This window comes from Mus caroli, unplaced genomic scaffold (genome assembly GCF_978045245.1).
Source record: "Mus caroli unplaced genomic scaffold, Mus_caroli_1 scaffold_13, whole genome shotgun sequence".
NCBI lineage: Eukaryota > Metazoa > Chordata > Mammalia > Rodentia > Muridae > Mus > Mus caroli.
The window spans coordinates 102,924,058-102,943,149 of record NW_028227268.1 but is presented as its reverse complement, the minus strand read 5'-3'; positions in this window follow the sequence as shown (position 1 = coordinate 102,943,149).

Below are 19,092 nucleotides of genomic sequence, written 5' to 3'. Positions count from 1 at the left end.
GCACAGCTCCCTCTCGGGCACACACCAGCACCCTGCCTCTGCCCTTGCTCCCACGCGCTGGTGCAGAACAGCCTCGTTTCAAGGCCAACCTCAAATGCCTGTCCATGAAACCGTCTCCGCATCCTCCTCCTAAGAGCCCATCCTGTCCTCAACTCTTTCAGGGCTCCAGACTTTGCACGAACAAATTCTGTCCTGGCTTCACCTGAGCTGCACACAGATTTTCTTTGCAACACTGCCGTTCTGAAGAACAGGAACCCTGGGATGTTCGTCTTCTCCAGATGTCACGTCACACCCCCACAAACTACACACTGCCAGTGTTAGTAAGCAGTAGAGTGGCCCCAGACAATGGCCGTGCTTTCTTAGGTGCGTCCCTAGGGCTGATGTCTGACTCCATAGCACAGCTGAGCAGGAACAGTTGTACCGACTCTTTGGCCCTTTACAGAGACACATTGCCAAAGTGATATTGCAACCCACACAATCCTTAAGATAGTGTTGGCGCAAACAAGGCAGACAGGCTTTCAGTAAGGTGGACCTTTACCCCTAAAGAGATTAATTGGCTCGGGTGCCCAGGGAGCCCCAGTGTACCGAGTGCTGGGGAGGAGGGAACAGGGATAACAGCTAAGCCACGTAGGAGGGGATATCTTCAGAAAGCCCCAGGCCTATAAGGGGTCTGGTCTTCTGCTCTAAGGAGCCTGATTATGGTTTCAGAGGAGTAGCCTTCAGCTTGGCTCATTAGCAGACTCTTTGCCACCAACCCCAAGCCTGCTCCTCTCTTTCTCTCCAGCCCTAAATAAGTTTGTTTGTTTTTGTGTGTATGGAAACCGGTTGTTATCCCAGCTGGTCTCAAACACCTGCATGTAAGTGCTTCTGTCTTGGCCACCTGAGTTGCTGAGGCTATAGTTTCTCTCCAGTCTTTTTAGCACAGCATATCTTGCCTCTAGTTTGGAGACCTGGAAACTCTTCCCCGGGTCGGGGGGGGGGGGGGCGCAATGTGCCCCTCCTGACATACCACATCACTACCTTAAGGTATGGAGAGGAGCAGCCAGTAGGACCAGCAGTTAGCCAGTAGGGAGAAACTTTCTGTGGCTGACGGCTCTGGATGTTTGTTCTCAGGCTCCCTTACTTTGGCTATGTGACTTGAGGTCTGTAACTTCTTGGGAGCAAGATGAGGCTGGCTATCTGGCCTCTCCCTGTTTGTTATCACAGTGGGAGGGCTGGTCTTGGATTGCAGACCAAAAGAATTTGAAAAAACTCTTGAATGCCCTAAGGTGCCACCCTTGGAGGCATCTGGGATGGCTTGTCCTGTGCACGACAGAATCACACAGCACATGGTGACATTGTCCCTGGAGCTGGGAGCCCTCTCTGCACCAGTCTGGCTGTCTCAGCTCCATAGTGCTACAGACTTCCCCCGCCTCCCAGGCAGGGCCAAGCTGCCAGCTGCCTGCAAGGCCTATTGTTCAGCAGTGACAAGAAATGGCTGCAGAGCACAAGCTGGAGAAAGGCTGGAGGCAAAGTGGGGGAGGGGTGGCAGGCTGAGGAAGCTCTCAATGCCCCTAGCACAAGCCTGTGTTCCTGGGAGAAGTCTGAGAGGAACCCAACCCTCGGGAGTCAGACCCCTCCCTCCTTCGGTCCGACAGGCTTGTCTTTCAGATGTGGGAAGTGTGTGGCCCGTTTCTGCACCCAAGCAGAGGAGAAGGCTGCCTCGGGATTCAGCTGAGTGGCTGAAGACAGAGCCATGTGGCCTGCACTTTGGCAGGCTGAGGCAAGTCAGCCCGATCCATGCTCCCCTTGCAGTTGGGTCTGGAGAGGGTCCAGAGATGAGAACAGTCTCTGATGTGTGCACAGCTACCAAGTGTTTTCCAGACAGCTGTGAGTGTGCCGATTTTGGGGTGTGTGTGGCCTGCAGCACTAGCGGGTGCTTCAGCCTCTCAGTCATGCCCATCCCTGCTGAAGGCTTGGGGAGACTTGGAGAGGTTGAGCCATGAAAACCTTGGGATCGGCAGCCGGCCACAGGAGGAAGTCTCTGCAACAGAAATCACCAGGGACCAAAGCCACTGGGAGAGGCGAATCTAGCGTCTCTACCTACCGAGGAGAATCTCCCTCCCATAGCCCCAGACATATGCCGACCCACTGTGGAGGGGATGGCTGATGTAGTCACAGAGCCAGCACCCACTGGGAGCCAAACCCTTGGTCTTGCCAGACTAGTCCTGATAGAGGGGAAACCTCATCCTCCTATCTTTCTCTCTCTCACCTCTTTCCTCTTCGTCAGCCCCCCTTCATCCTGCATGCCTACTTGAAGTTGAATTTGGTTGGCACACAGACTCTGGCTTGTCCTCTGCATCATGGGGCCTTTGTCTGGGGGCCGGTCGGCTGGGCGTCCGCTCTGGGCTCTGAGACACTGGTGCTGCATTCTGTAGAGGGTCAGGCCCAGGATGGGGGAGGGATTCTGATCAGTCAGCAGCTGGGACTAGGGTTCCTTTGGAGGCAGGGTGTGTGCCTGCTCTGAGCAGCTTATTGGAGTCCCACGAGCCCGACACCCCAGCGGGCACCCCAGTGGCGAGGAAGAAATGCAGACCAACGCCTCTGAGTACCGCCTCCCCAAGAGTCATCTCTGCGATACCCCAGCGGCCAGCCGGAAACGCAGAACCACAAGGGTGGGCAAAGCTCACCGTTTTTAAAAAAGAAAAACCCCAGGTCCAGAAAGGTTTAGGTAAGGCAGCACAGCTGTCTCAGGAACAGACATCTAAGTGTGCTGTAAGGCCCTTTCTGCACATTTGGGAACACACTGCCTCGCCTTCCAGGGGCCACATAAGGCAATATTGTGGACTTGTCACCAAGCAGAAATCCCTGGCTGGCTTCAGTCTGGCTCAGAAGAGACAGAGGGAATAGTCTCTGAGCTGGTTAGGTTTTGTCAACTTGACACAAGCCTAGATGACTTGAATTGTTTCCATCAAATTGGCCTGTGGCCATGTCTGTGGAACATTTCCTTGAGTGCTTGATCAATGTGGGAGAGCCCACCCACTGTGGGCAAACCAGGGGAAGCAAGCCAGTAAGTGGCCTTCCGGTTTCCCAGTGGCCGCTGCTTCAGTTCCTACCTTGAGTTCTTGCTCCAGCTTCCCTGGACCATAGAACATGATCTGGAAGCCAAATTAGCCTTTCCTTCCCCTGGTTGCTTTGGTTTATATTTTATCACAACAGCAAAGCAAAGTAGGACAGAAATGGGTACCAGGTGAGGGATGTTGTATTGACAGATATTTTTTTTTTCTGCCGTTTTGAGGAGATTATGGTGGCGTTTGGAACTTTGGGCAGGAAAAATCATCGAGTGCTCAGAATTTAAAGAGATGTTTAGGAGCTTGGAAGATAAGAATGCTGAGCAAGGGCTGGAGAGATGGCTCAGCGGTTCAGAGCACCAGCTACTCTTCTGTAGGTCCTGAGTTCAAATCCCAGCAACCACATGGTGGCTCACAACCATCCATAATGAGATCTGATGCCCTTGAGTGTCTGAAGACAACTACAGTGTACTTACATATAATAAATAAAAATCTTAAAAAAAAATTTTTTTTAAAAATGAAGAATGCTTTGAGCAAAACGGTGGGGTTCTGGCTTGGGACGTTCCTGAGGGAAATTTGAGAGTCGCTTAAAGGCTCTCCGTAGAATATGATCTATTTGAATTCAGGATCTATAGTTTCTGGTAAGCTGGGATGGAAGAATCAGTTGCGACTAAGAAGAAACCAGCATGGTTTGAGGTGTAACAATCTGGGAGGATTTCCTTAGAGTCAGCAGCGCACAGAAGCCGAGCTTCAGAGGACGCCAGGGCTGAGGCTCAACCTGCCGGCCACACTTGGTAGTAAGAATCCCCCGAATGTTAACTGGTTTTGGCTGCATGAAAGCTGCAGAATCAAGGGTTATAAAGAACAGCTGTGAGAAGCTAGGAGCAAGCAGCCATTGGTGAAGGCATAGCCTTGGGTGTAATGGAATCCCCAGGGACTGAAAGGGCCATGGAAGGAAGCCAAGGCTTGACCTCAGGTGGCGTGGTTGGAGTCCCTGTAGAGAGACCAGTAAATGTGCAGCCTCAGGTGCAATACAGACCCCAGCATATGGGAGATGCCAGGACCAGAGGGGATGACCAGGTGTAGAGGGAAGCCAGTCTGAGCCTCCCATACAAGCTGTGTATGGCAGAGGTGGCTGAGAAGTGGGGTTGTCCAAGCCCCGTGGAGCCTGAAGGATCGTGAGTGGCTGAGTTCTATATGCTACACACTACTACATCACTATTAGATTTGGTTTTACTTTGATGTGATTGTAACTGCCCTGGTTCTTCCTTCTTGGAACAGGAAAATAACTTGGTTTATGATTCTACAGGAACCCACAGGTAAGAGACTTTGAACTTCTGAATTTGTTAAAGATCTTAAAATCATGTTTTATGTTGTGATGGTAGCGCAAGATCTTGGGGATAAACAAGAAAGGAGAGGTTATGGTTTAACAGTGACATGGTTTTGTGTCGAGCTAAGAAGGGGTCAAAAGCACTGGTTGGGGTTTTTGTCTTTTTGACATAAAACTTGACATATCTAAGAAGAGGGGATTCCATTTGGGGAAAAGCCTCCGCCAGACAGGCCTGGGAACATGTCTGTAGGACTTTTTTATTTTTATTGCTGATTGATGTGGGAGGCCCAGACCACTGTGGGTTGTCCTGTCTTTGGGTAGGTGGCCTGGGCTGTATAAGAAAGGAAGCTGAGAAAGCCAGGGAAAGCAAGGCAGTCAGTGAGCTGCCGTCCTCTGGTGGCGGCTGCTTCAGTTTCTGCCTTCCATTCCACCTTGGCTTCCCTCCAGGATGCACTGCGATCTGGAAGTATAAGCCAAAGAAATCCTTTTCCCCCATAATTGCTTTTGGTCTGATTTTTTTTCCCCACATAGCAACAGAGAAGCAAAGTACAACAGGTTCTAGTGTCTGTACCCCTGACCTGACAGCCCCTCAGCGTGGCCACTGGGAAGAAGGAAGAGGTGGGGCAGGGGAAGACATCTGAGGTCTGATCCAGCCTCTGTGCTCAGCCCTGTCTGGGCAGCCACAGCCTTGCCCCTCCCTGGCTTTCTTCTGCTCCCTCTTTTTCCTCCTTTGTACTTTCTCTCCGTATCTGCCTCCTACCCAACCCTCTTCTCTATAAGATGGGTGACGTTTGGCCTAGAACTCCTAAACACAAGTTTGCCTAGTTCTGCCTTTCAAGTGCTAGGCTTGTTATGCTGGTCGCTTTAAGACTTTGTTTTTTAATGTTATCTGTATGAGTGTTTTGCTCATGTGTTTGCAAGTGTGCCACGTGTGTGCAGTGTGTGAGGAGCCCAGAGGACAGCACCGAATCCTGTAGAACTAGAGTTGCAGATGATCGTGAGCTGTCACGTGGGTGCTGGGAACTGAACCCAGGTCCTCTGCAAAAGCAAGCAGCCATCTCTTTCTTCATTCTCTCTTTCTTTCTTTCTTTCTTTCTTTCTTTCTTTCTTTCTTTCTTTCTTTCTCTTTTTTTTAGACATGGGCTCACATGGTAGCCCAGGCTAACCTAACCTGGAGCTCACTCTGAATCTCGGCCTAGCCTGGAGTTTACAGCAGTCATCCAATCTCTGCCTGCCAAGAGCCAGGACTTCAGGTCTATGTCACATGTGTCTAGCTGATTTATTCAGCTAACCCTAAGCTTGTGTTCCCAGGAGTAGGAGGTGGCGTGAGGTGGCACTGCTCTTCCCTTAAAGCCAAATCTCTTGGGTCATCTTTACCCTGACCCTACTCGTGAAAGGAAGTCATTCCACCAGGAAATGCAACACCGTGGACTTCCCATTCCCTGCATGGCAGCTCTCAGCAGATTTCCACCTCCTGGAGTTCTTCAAGCCTGGAAACTTACTAGGCCATGTTGGTCCAGCCCCAGGCCTGAAAACCAAATGTTAGATTCTGCTTCTCCTGTGCTCTAAGAACCCCCCTGGCTTCCCTGGAGTCCAGGCCAGAGCTCTCGTCATGACCTTTGTGGACTGTGCAACCTTGTCCAGTCCTTCACCTGGCCTTTACTCCACTCGCTTCCCTCCTGCCCCCACCCTAGCCCTCCTGCAGTTCTTCTAGTTCAATAAGGACAAAAATCACCTCATTCCCTTCACCCAGGTGACCTCCCTAGGACCTGCCTAAGGTAGCTGCCAGCTCAGTAGCTCCACTTTTCCTCATAACAGAGCTCCCGGAGCTTAGCCAGTGCTTATATCTCTCTTGAGGAATATAGGAACCTGAGAGGCCTGGACACTGTATGCTACAGGCAAGGGGCTAGGCAGGTCTGGGACCTGTCCTCCATCATCCCACAGGAAAGGGCAGGAAGACATGTAGTTGAGTACGTGGCTCCTAACCTCCTCTCTGTGCTGGGCTGTGGTGGGTTTTGTTTACTCCTATCTAATCATCCCTACAGCTAGATAAGCACAATGATTCTGACCAGCGCCTGTCTGAGGGCCTCCTGCTTGGTGCCACATTGCTTTTCATGGTTTTCTTCTTCCCCATGATAGGTGGTCTAGCTTCCCGAGGGAGGCAGAGCCTAGGTTGGGGGGCACACTGTGAGGACCGGGGGAAGGGGAGAGGTGATGAGAAAGCAGGAATGGTGTAAGGACAGTCACCCAGAGGGGAGGAGCCCAAAGACATCATCTCAGGCTAGGTAAAGGATTGAAATACTGATTTTTTGTTCTGTAGGTTCTGGGAATACAACTCTACTTGCATGGAGAGCACTTGCCATCGGAACCATCTTCTCAGTCTGGAAAATCTAGTTTTAGGATCTTAATTAGATCCAAGAACTGAATCTAACCTTAGAATTAGGCAGTACTTCATCCCAGGAAATAGAAGAAATCACTTTTCTGCACAGAGAGGGACTGAAGCAAGCAGGAAAAAAAAAAAAAACGACACCAACTTTTCTGTTACTGTTGTTTGTTTGCTTGAGAGACAGGAACTCATTGTGGCCACTAGGGGCAGCCTCTGACAGCTGTATCTGGGTGTCACTTCCTCCCTCCTGTGCTTTCTGAGTTACTAGAGGACCCTCTGTCACATGCCACAACTCCACTATGCCTTTCCCACCGTCATGGTCCCAAACCTTCCACAACCATGAGACAAAGGACTCCTTATGTTATTTCTCTGGGCATTTGACCATAGAGATGTGAAGATTCCCAGTACAAAGACCCAGAAATGACTGCTTGTGTACATCAGAAAAGGCCATGGGGAGTATAGGGATCCGCCCAACGTTTCACCCCCCTCCTCACCTTTCACTCAAATGCTGCTTCTGACCACCTCATCCCCACTATCCAAACCCAAGGCTCCAAAGCCTCAGGGTACCATTTCAGAATACCAGACAGAGGACTCAGAGGACTCGAGAGGAGCATCTCTTATTACTACACAAGCCTTGTGCTGGCTAGGCTGGAAGCAAGGGTCCACCCTGCACCTCCAGTGATCAGCAGGACTGTGTGAATGTAGAAGAAAGAGAGCCTGGGGCAAAGTCTAACTCGTGTCCTCTCCCAGACCTTATCTTCTTTCTGTTCACCTTCTTCCAAGCAGGGAACTGCCAAGTAACCCTTCTCCCACAGTCTGCAGAGCACCCTCAAGGACAAGGTCCCTGTGGCCACCTCAGACCCCGGGATGTTTCTGACAAGCATATCACTCCCTTCCTTACATCACCCCTGCACTGCAGACATTCTTGCCACACCCCTGCTGGCACATTTTACGTCATCAGAAGGATTCTCATCCTTACTTTGTTTCCTGTTCTCTTTTCTATTCTTCTTTGGCACATAGGAGTGTGCCCCTGACAGGAGACATCTTAACCAGGCCAGCAAGCCTCTCAGAGAGCAGGTATCTGTACTGACCCGAGGGGAGAACAATACCTACACTCACCCCAGTACTGATTAATGTCGTATTTCTGACCAGCTCTTTGGTTAGGAATGGAACCTGGTTTACTTCACATAGAATAAGGGATGTGATATCTGTGTCCTACACATTCATGGTCTCCAAGATCACATGGCTGAACAGTAGCATAGATTGATTGTTCAGGAAAAGGATTTGGTTGGAGGTGAGAGGGCAGGGTAGGAACCGGCTCTGCAACACCTTGTTGTTTCCTTGGCAACAGCAAAGCCCTCCTCCTTGTGCAGCATGCTCCTCCAGTCCTACTCTGGGATTCAGCCATCATGGCTTCCCAGTGCCCTGTCAACCCACTGACTCCTCCTGAAGTCCACTGAAAGATGCTGCTCTTTCAGAACCTTCTGCGCCCTCCCCAGGCACTCAGCTTAAGCCCTGTCTCTCTAGGAACATTCTACACCACCTAAAATACAGGTGTCCTAAGGACCAGGGGGCTTGCCTGGCTCTCAGGGTAGCTTAGAGGACTGCTGCAGCCTATCTCCAGTCCAGACTTTGGAAGACCTGGAGTTGAGTCCAGAGTACCTGTTAGGGGCTGGAGAGATGGCTCAGCAGTTAAGAGCATAGGCTGCTCTTCCAGAGGTCATGAGTTCAATTCCCAGCAACCACATGGTGGCTTGCAACCATCTATAGGGGGATATGATGCCCTCTTCAGGTGTATATGCAGTAGAGTACTCAGATTAAATAAAGTTTAAAAAGAGATGTCTTTCTTAAAAAAAAAAAAAAAAAAAAAAAGGAATGCCTGTTGGAAGTGCTAGGAGGGTAGACTAAGGGACTTCTCTGCAGAACAGACCTTCAAAGTCACCAGCTAAGGGACCCTCAAAACCACCAGAGGAGTGAGGTGTGCTGCCCTTTAGGCGAATCTCTTCATCCCCGCCCCTAAATGCAGAGCCAGCTGGCTGGTTGACTCAAGTGACAGGAGACCTGTGCCCCCTCCCAAGCTGCTGCACATCTGTGCCCAGACAAAGCCGGCTGTTAATCCTAGCCTTTGTGTGCCTGTTTGGGTGTTGAATTCCACTTGGATCTGGCAGCTCTTGGAAGGGAGATTGGATGGGATTTAGCAAGGACAAAAGGAGTCCACTGAGGGGAATTGAGAGGTTTGGGGGGGGGGAGCTGAGAAACCCGTACATTCACTTAAAGCTCCTGGGATCCTAACTAGCTGGAGCCAAGCAGGCCTCCAAGTTCCCAGGAGACAAACACCAATTCAGTGGGCCTGACAGAGGTGCACCTCCCTGAGTGAGGGTTGGGGTGAACTGGAAGTGTGCCAGCCTGGGCACTGCCCAGAAGACAGAAGACAGAGCAGGTGGGAGCCAGGTCGAAGCCCAGAGCCCACACAGGTTTTTAAAGCAGCCAGTAGCTCCCACTAAGATAATACAAGGGCTGCTCTGGCCTTAGGATTCCTTAGGTTGGTGGTCTCAGAAAATACTATCTATTCTTTTGTACTATTTTAATTGTGTGTGTGTGTGTGTGTGTGTGTGTGTGAGAGAGAGAGAGAGAGAGAGAGAGAGAGAGAGCACGTACATGTGCGCATATGATTGTAAGAGCCCATGGAGTCCTGAGTCTCCTGATATCCTGGAAGATGGAATGACAGGCAGTTGGGAGCTGCTCATTGTTCATGCTGGGAGTTGAACTTACGTCTTCAACAAGAGCAGTACGTGCTCTTAATTGCTGAGCCATCTCTTCATCCCTGTGGTCTCTCTTTAGCTCTATTGTCTACAAATTCTAATTGTCTCAAGCACTGAGCATAGCTCAGGAAGATACACACACATACATATCTGTGCATATGTACGAGTGTATGTATCTGTGTGTGCATGTGTGTGTATGTGTATATCTGTGTACATATCTGTGTGTATCTGTGCATGCATGTGTGTGTGTGTGTGTGTCTGTGTGTGTCTGTCTGTGTGTGTGTGTGTGTGTGTGTGTGTGAGAGAGAGAGAGAGAGAGAGAGAGAGAGAGAAGCAGAAGCCCCGATGTAGTTACCAGATTACTACGAGAGTGGCCTGGGGTATGAACTGAACACCCCGCTCTGCCAATGTCCCTCCTACTTGGTTAATTTCATTTTTAAAATGTGCTTCCCATCTGCAGGTGCTTGCCTTCACAGCTCACAGAGTTGTCAAATCACACCAAGTACAAGCGATTTTAACTCTCCTGGGTGGGCAACACAACACTCAGGGTTCCTGCTGCCTCCCCACCCCTCCCTTTTCAGAGAAGAGCACCAGTGTCTTTTACCCATTCATTCAGTCAGCTGAACTGCACGCAATGCTCATGCTGGGTTAGCTGCGGGTGGCCGATGCAAAGCGTGTGTCATCACTGACTGACGTGTGGGGATGGCTCAGTGGAGTTCCTGGACTTAGTCTGTGTTCTGGTTGGCAGCAGCACCTTCACGGATGTTTTATTCTTTCTCTACCTTCACTAATTATAAAAAAAAAGAGTCAGTCATTTACTCCTCTGTCAGAGATGTGAACGTCAAAGCTGGCCCATGTGTTCTGCCAAGCCCTTAGTTTCAGGGAAAGGAGTTTGAGAATTGCAGGGACCCAGTGTACTGTAGCCTGGGAAAGCAGCTAGGAGCAGGGCTCTGGAGACCCTAAGCCCCAGGCAGCCCAACTTGGCCAACAATTCTGATTTCCACATTTGACTTTTAGAATATAGCTATTTTCCATTCCAGTTTTGTCTGAGGGCTTCTGTATGGCTGCTGAGGCCACCGAGGTACTTGGAAGAAAGGGTTTGGCTTTGAGGGAATTCCCTGCTCCCTAGACCTCCCTCTGTATTCTAGAGCTGGGCCATCTTGGTAAGCAGTTTTCCCTTGGGCTGACTTCAAGAGCTCTGGAGGCATGGGGTAGCATGGAGTTCAGGGGGTCAGTGAGAAGAGCTGCCCTGTGAACTTAAGGCCTACCTTATGAGCTGCAGTGAGATGGGCCTCAGGGGAATGGTTGAGAGATGTGGAAGGCATGAGGGTCAGAAGCCACAATCAACTGGCTTCCAGTCAGCTGAGACTCCAGGAAGGCCCTGATGGAGGTACAACTCTGGAGCCTAGCTTCTGTCCCCAGCCTCTGCCTCCCTCCCTCCCCCCAGGCTGGCTCAGGTGGGCTTGTGAAAGCCATTGTCACTCAGACACTCTGTGCGATCTGCCCACCCCTACGAAGTATCTCACTAAATCTCACAGCCACCCTGGGGTCAGTACCAGGATTATTCTCGTTTTTTTTTTTTTTTTTTTATCATAGTGCACACAGGCCTATGGTAGAGGTGTGGCCCTTAGTCACATGGCTAAGTGGAACTAGAGCCAGGACTTCAAAGCCAGAGCATCCCTCTGACCCCTGGATCCTCTTCCTCTTCCCTAGCTCCAACTCCATCCCTTCACAGCCCAGCAATATGAAATGAAGAAAATGAAGAAACAGCCATCTGTTAGTCAAACATGAGGTACAAGAGTGCGAAGAGCTAGTCAGGGACAATTTGCTGTTTTCCTTGCTCCAATATGTAGATCATCCCTTCCAGGAAAAAAAAAAAAGACATTAATATAATAAAAAACAGTAGCTCTCGCTTTTGACAAATCTGAACACATCTTTGGTAGGAATGTGCTAGAAAAAAGAAATAAAAATAAGAACGCAACTGTATTTGTTCTCATCGGAGGTGTGGATGGCTAAAGCTTGGCATGCATTTCCCAAGCTCTTTTTGAGTGCTGACATACGTCTTCATACTGTCTGCTAACCACGTGTTACCCCGTGATTGGCCTTCTGGTCTGTCGAGCCACCATTACCCGTGAACTGATCTAAATAGCAGACCTCAGGGTCTCTGTTTCTGCAGCAATGATGACTCTTGTTCCTCTCCTTGAGACCTTGTCTTAGGTCCTTGTGAGTTGTCAAAAGTGTGAAAAAATGGACATTCATTCTCATAAATGGCATTCGAGACTAGCCCCTCCCCCTTAAACAAACAACAAACAAACAAACAAAACCCAACTGTCTAAAAACACCTTTGTGATCCCTGGATTCCTGGAATAGTCTTTCACTAGGGGAAAAAAAAGCTTGACAATTTGATACATGAAATGTTATCTCATTATTGTTTTATTTAGTGTCCTTTAATTATTCATTGGGGTCAATGGGTTCCCATGTGCCTATTAGCCTGTTTTATTCTGCCTTTGTGACTGGTGTTCATACCTTCGTCCGTTTTCATATTGGGTGTTGTTTTTAATGTCTAACTTTAGATGGGTAGTACTCGGGCCTAGCATAGTCAACCACATGGTTGACTTTTAAAACCAAGGAAGAAGGAGAGGGTTACACTCCTGGGTCACCCCTGGAGGGGCTGGAGTACTTGTAGCTCCTGAAGGTCTCTCTCTCTCTCTCTCTCTCTCTCTCTCTCTCCCACTCTTTCTCTGTCTATCTCTCTCTCTCTTATTCTCTCTCTCTCTCTCTCTCTCTCTCTCTCTCTCTCTCTCTCTGTGTGTTTTGTTTTGTTTGTTTTTCAAATGAGCCAAAATTTTATGTATTCATTTCTTGCATTTGAAGGACTCCCTGATGACGTCCTGGGCCTGAGGTTCTTTGCCACAGTCCTTAACCACAACACAACTGCACCCACCACTTTCCCATGGCTCCCCCACTCCATCAGTTTTACAGACGCCTCCCATGCCCCTGGTTTCTTGTCTTCAGCAGGTTGATCTGGTGCTCCGTACAAAGTGCCTCCACCAGCTTGACATACGTGGCCTCATCACAGTGGGATTCGAGCACACAGAGATGGGCCTGGCCCATCTCTTGCAAAGTCTTGCAAAGGCACAGGGCAGCAGCAGCAGATGCAGAATGCAGCATGCAATGCCCTGGTTCCACAGAGAGGGGGGCTCTCAGGAAAGGTGGGTGGAGTGGATTTGTTCAAGCCACAGGAGTCTCTGCCGGCAACGGCACTCTCTCTGGAGTGGAGAAGCAGGTCTTAGGAGTGCTTGCTTCTTGGTGGTACTCACTGGCAAGTCCAGCAACTGTGCTCACACTGCGGCATCTAGACTCAGGCTATGTCTTCCTGGGCACGTCTGCCCGTAGGAGGGAAGGGGAGTGAAGAGAGAAGAGAAGGCTGGGCTATAGAGGTAGGGTTGAATAGGACAGGACATAAAACATTCTCTCTCTCTCTTTCTCTCTCTCTCTCTCTCACACACACACACACACACACACATACACACTCACACACACCTACACACTTTCTCTTTCTCACACACTCACACACATATGCACATTCACACACATACATCCACACGCCCATATACACTTACACACACTCCCATAATACACTCACACACACACATTCACACACTCATTCTCATACACACTTGTACACATGACACTCATACAGTATACTAACAAACATAAACATACACATTTACACACGCATACACAAACATGTAACATTCACACTCTTACACACAATATACAATACACTCTCACACATATACTTGCACATATACACACTCACTCAGGTCCACCCCAGGTATGAACCACACCCCCTTAGCTGCAAGGCTTCCAGTTCTCCTGAATGGCCCGTGACAATCTCATTTCACTCAAAGCCAAAGAAAGGATGTGCTCCTCTTCCTGCCACTGTTTCCTCTCCTCTCCTACTCCGCTCACGCACAGGACCCTCCTGGGCATGGACTGAGTTCCTGGAAACCAGGCTGGCTCTGTGCTATTCCAGCATGGACCTCACTTGAGGCCTTCAAAACAGAGGATGGCAACTATAGGTCCTGGGGTGGGCATAGTTTATAGCCTCAGTCAGCCTCTTTGATGCCTCCGATCTTCCATTTGTAAAATGGAGACAGTAATGCATGTATTTGAGGTTGACAAAGGGACTAAAAAGGCAGCAGGTGGCACATTATAGATCCCATAATGTGCCTGGCGTGCTGTGTGGAGGTCCATCCATACTGGGATGACAGGCACGCATCATCAAATGTGGATCCAGACCTTTTTTGATTTCTCATTCATTCCTCACTAATTTGTACCTCCACCTAAACTCTCCTCCATCCTCCCAAGAAACGGTGCCTTCTGCCTGCCCCTTCTTTTCCCTGCTCCATCTCCCACCTGCTCAGTACGAACCCCAGGCCTTTGGACCTGACCAGCCTGATCTTTATTTACTGAGCACTTTATACCAGGGAGCATTGTCTCCTTGATTTATGAGTCATTCTTTTTTTTTAGATTGATTTATTTATTTTATGTATGTGGGTACACTGTAGCTGTCTTCTGACACACCAGAAGAGGGCATCAGATCCCATTACAGATGGTTGTGAGCCACCATGTGGTTGCTGGGAATTGAACTCAGGACATCTGGAAGAGCAGTCAGTGCTCTTAACCACTGAGCCATCTCACCAGCTCTGTTCATTCATGAATCTTCATTTTTATTTATTTTATCTTATATCGTTGAAAAAGGGTCTCACAAATCTCAGTATAACAGACTGGTTTGGAACTTACTATATAGCTATATAGATGACCTTGAGTCAATCTCTGTCCGTCTGTCTGTCTGTCTCTCTCTTGTTTCTCTCTGTCTCTCTGTCTCTGTCCCTCTCTGTCCCTCTCTGTGTCTCTCTGTGTCTCTGTCTCTCTGTGTCTCTGTCTCTCTCTGTCTCTGTCTCTCTCTCTCTCTCTGTCTCTCTGTCTCTCTGTCTCTCTCTCTCTGTCTCTCTCTGTCTCTCTCTGTCTCTCTCTCTCTCTCTCTCTCTCTCTCTCTCTCTCTCTCTCAGTGGGCCTGTGTTTCTCAGGTAAAGGAAGCCAAACCCCTCAGCTCTCCATCACAGACGCTGACCTGTGTGCCCACCCCACCTCCAGGGTTTGGTGGCAGAGCAGTCTCCTGGACCCCTGCCCTGTGCTCCTGCTCTAGGTTGAATCCCACCTGCCCCATAGTGCCACAATGATGTTTTCTTATTCCCTGTCTGTGAGTGGGGAGTGGAGAGGGACCAGAATGCATCTTGGGGTTTTTTTGTTTGGTTGGTTTTGGTTTTGAGCCAGCTTGGACTCCAGATGTTGCTCCAGCTGGCCCTAAACCCTTTCTCTCAGGTGCCCCTCCCCCCCTCAGCTTCTCACAGCTCCACACTCCACTCATGTTTTTTGAAATCACATTTTCCTTGGACAGATAATACTGATTTTTCACACGTGGGAAGCTCAGGCATTGCACCTCATGTCTAAGCTGCTTTTCAATCCAATCTCCCATCTCAGAAGTTTTGAGATTGTAACTTCATTTCTCTTTAAAAATTTTTAACGACTTATTCACTTATTGTTCTACCTGCATTTCTGTATGTGTACTGCCTGGCGATCGCAGAGGTCAAGAGGGCACTGGATGCCCTGGAACTGGAGTTAAATGGTTGTGAGCTGCCATGCAGGGGCTGAGAGCTGAAGAGTGGGTACTCACCTAGCTGAGTGTGGAGCTGTCTCTTCAGCCCCCGCGCCCCGCCCTGTTCCTTTTCATGATTGTAGGGTCTGTGTGTGTTAGAAGCAGGCTGTCAGGGATGAGCAACAAGGCCCAGATGGGGAGTGATGGCTGCCGCTTCTCTCCTGACCATCCTCACTCATGAAGACCTTTCTGATTACTCCTCCAGGACTCACTCTTCTTAGACTCACTGGGACTGTTTTGTTACAGATGAAGTTTTTGCAAGTCTTTGCAGACAGCACAGTTAGCCATAAACAAACACTTGTTCTGTTAAACCCTCTCCCATCCTCCCCACACTGGCCCACCCTCCCCACACTGCCTTCCCACACTGGCCCCCCTCCTCACAATGACTCCCCTCTCCCTACACACACACTGTGCAGGTAGACCTGTCTCTAGGTCACAAGCAGTTGGGAGGTCCTGGAAAAAGACACTAAGGAGCCCACAGTGGCTCCAGGTCTCTTTTCTGTCTGATCTGGACTCCACCATCAGAACTGTGTCCTTGGGGTAAGAACAGCATGGCTCCAAGGCTGTTGTCTACAAAATAGATAGCCAGCAAGAGATATCTGGCCCCAAGATAAATGTGGCCACTGGGTCTTTGTTACTAGGTTATCAGTGGTGTAGAGGGCACACTATAGAGATAGATATGTACTAAGTCTTCCTGTTGGTGGGAGGTGGGAGTGTATGCCTTTAACTCCAGCACTTGAGAGGCAGACACAGATGGATCTCGTGAGTTCAAGGCCAGCCTGGTCTACAGAGTGAGTTCCAAGACAGCCAAGGCTACACGGAGAAACCCTGCCTCAAAAAACCCAAACAAACAAACAAAAAGTTTTCATGCAAACACTATTATTTGAAGAATATTTTGAGTTGGGGTGGCTGTAGGAGCCTAGAACCACAGTACTTAAGAAGCCAAGGAAGGGGATCCAATCTGGAGTTTTAAACCAGCCAGGGCTGTCTCCAGTTGAGAGAGATGAGGGGAGGGAGGGAAAAGAAGGAAGGAAGCTGTGCTGGCTGGTTTTGTTCAACTTGACACAAGCTAGAGTCATCAGAGAAGAAAAAGCCTCAGTTGAGGAAATGCCTCTATGAGATCCAGCTGTAGGGCATTATTTCTCAATCAGTGATCAGTGGGGGAGGGCTCAGCCCATTGTGGGTGGGGCCATCCCTGGGCTGGTGGTCCTGGGTTCTATAAGAAAGTAGGTTGAGCAAGCCATGAGGAGCAAGTCAGTAAGCAGCAGCCCTCCATGGCCTCTGAATCAGCTCCTGCCTCAACTGCCCTGCCCGGATGGAGTTCCTGTCCTGACTTCCTTCAGTAGTTTAACAACAGTGCGGAAGTGTAAGCCAAAGAAGTCCTTTCCTCCTCAACTTGCTTTTAGCCATGGTGTTTTGTTGCACCAATAGAAACCCTAACTAAGAAGCCAAGAAAATATTATTTGGTAAAAGGTTTTTATAATCACACCAGGGAGCTGGTGTGTATGAATATTTGTGCACCATCTGCATGCTTGTGACTCAAGAAGCCAGAAGAGGGGGTGAGATCCCCTGGAACTGAAGTAACAATGGGTTATGAGTCTCCATGGGGGAATCTTGGAACCAACACCCCCACCCCTCAAAGCAACATGTATAATTAACTGCTTCACCCCAGCTCCCTAATTTATATGTATGTATAATGTCTACGGTGTGGCAAGGGGAAAGGGAAACGTAGGAGGGGGCGTGGTGAAAGTATGTTATATATCTGTATGTGAATGTCCGGACTAAATCCCTCTCCTCTGTACGATAACATATGCTAATGAAAAGTGAGGCCAAGCAGACAAGCACACAATCCAGAGGTTATTCTGGAGGGAAAGTCACAGACTGCCTGTTTTAAAATCAACACGTTTCTAGTAGCTTCTCCCTGTGGAGTGACTATCTTCAATGAGTAGCAACACCATTGGCTAAGTATTCACTCAGCCTGTGGGGGACATCTGAAGACCATGGTCAGCTCTGTCCTGCAGCTCCTTAGATGCCCTGGCCACCAGAGCCAGTGACTTCACATCTCTACTGTGAACAGCTCAGGATGTGAACTGCTCCTAAGTGGACCTATTCTTTGAGGACATTTGGGTTGGTTTCTGTATCACTAGTATCCAAGAAAGACCATTTCTCTTAAGCCCAGGGCTGCCTGTAGGAACAGGTTCAGCAGTCAATGATCAGAAATCCACAGGAAGCCGTGCTGCTTACACTCTCAAACAGCTGTGAGGGAAGAGCAGAGGGTGACCAGGAACCATCAGAGGCCCAAAGGACTGACCCTGGAGGGCTGGGCTGGAGTCCCCAGGTTAAAGCTGCTGCTGGTCCTAAAACAACTCATAAGAGAATATGCAGATCAGAGCAACAGCCAGGACAAGGTTCCAGCCCAGAAGCACGCCAGGAAGAGCCCCAGGGCTCGAGGCCAGGCACTGCCGCCTAGTGGGGGACCCTTGCCACCCATCCCACTTTACATACTGGGAAAAAGGGAGGCGATGGGCAGAGTGGGGCAGGATGGCGGGGAAACTGTGCATTAACCCCATCACCCAAGGTGGCAGCACCACCCCAACTGCCAAGAAAGCTGGCTGCTAGCTGTGCCAGGAGAAAGGCAGGAGGAAGGGGCCCTCACCTCATTCTTGAGAGGCTGTCCAGTTCCTGCCTCTCAACCCCTCCTCCTTCTCTACACAGCTCTATTGCCAGGGAACTGGATGGCTCTTGCTCGCAGAAGATAAAGATTCCAAGTGGTTCCATCTCCTGCCAAACTCTCAGATCAGCCACCAAGGTGGATTCTGTTCCAGTGAGGTCCCCACAGGTGGGTGACCTCCAGCACCCCTTTGTGTTTCTGGTGAGGTATCCCCACTGAACAGTAGGACTCAGTGGGAAAGGTTTCTGAGACCCCTCCCAACTCCAACAAGCCTTCCTTGAAGTTTCCACTGCACAAGTCTGTTTTTAGACTGTCCACCTTAAATACCCCCATGTAAGTGACAGAGGGTGGCACTAGTCTGGGCTAGGTTGGAGAGACAGGTTCAAAGCCAGGCTGAGGCTGTGCAGTGAAGGGAGAAAGAGTAACTGTGGGGGCAGAGATAAGCACCATGGACACTTTGCCAGCCAACCCCAAGTGCAGCTGGCTGAGGCCTGAGGGCTGATACCACAGACACCTTAGGAATCGCTCTCTATGCAGTGTGTGGGTTGGCAGCAGTGTTTGCCAGAGGATGAAGGAAGGAACAAGGAGGAATGTACAGGCTTGGCTGGAAAATCCAGCTGGGCAGGAGACGGAGATGGAAGCTGAAGCTTGATTTGTGTGCCACTATGTTACCGTTCACTGCTGGACCTCAGGCTGGTGACTGGCACCGGGCTTTAGGCTCCTGAGTATAGAGTCTGGGGACTTTTAGCATTGGGGGCACACAGATATGTTCCTCAGATTGGGCCAATGATGCTATTTTCAACTTGAACTCAGTGTCCTGTAGATTTTTTTTCCCAATGTGCTTGGGATGGCTGTGTTTTAATTTGTGAGCTAGACAACAGCTTCTACCTCGTTTAACCCATAGGCCAACATGAACCCAGCCCACCCTACTTCCTCTGCATAAAAGGAAACTCCCATAAAATATGCAGATGGTTTCACACAGTACTCTAGAAAACCTGCCCCACCAAGAACTTATATACTCTCATGTATATACTCATTTACTCAAAGAATCTAGGTAATGGTTAAACTCCCAATACCATGGGCAAGGATGCCATTGGGCCCTGAGACCAATGGGACTGTTGCCCAGCTGCTCGAAAGTGTGGTGTAAAAGTGTTGTTATTGTTGTTGT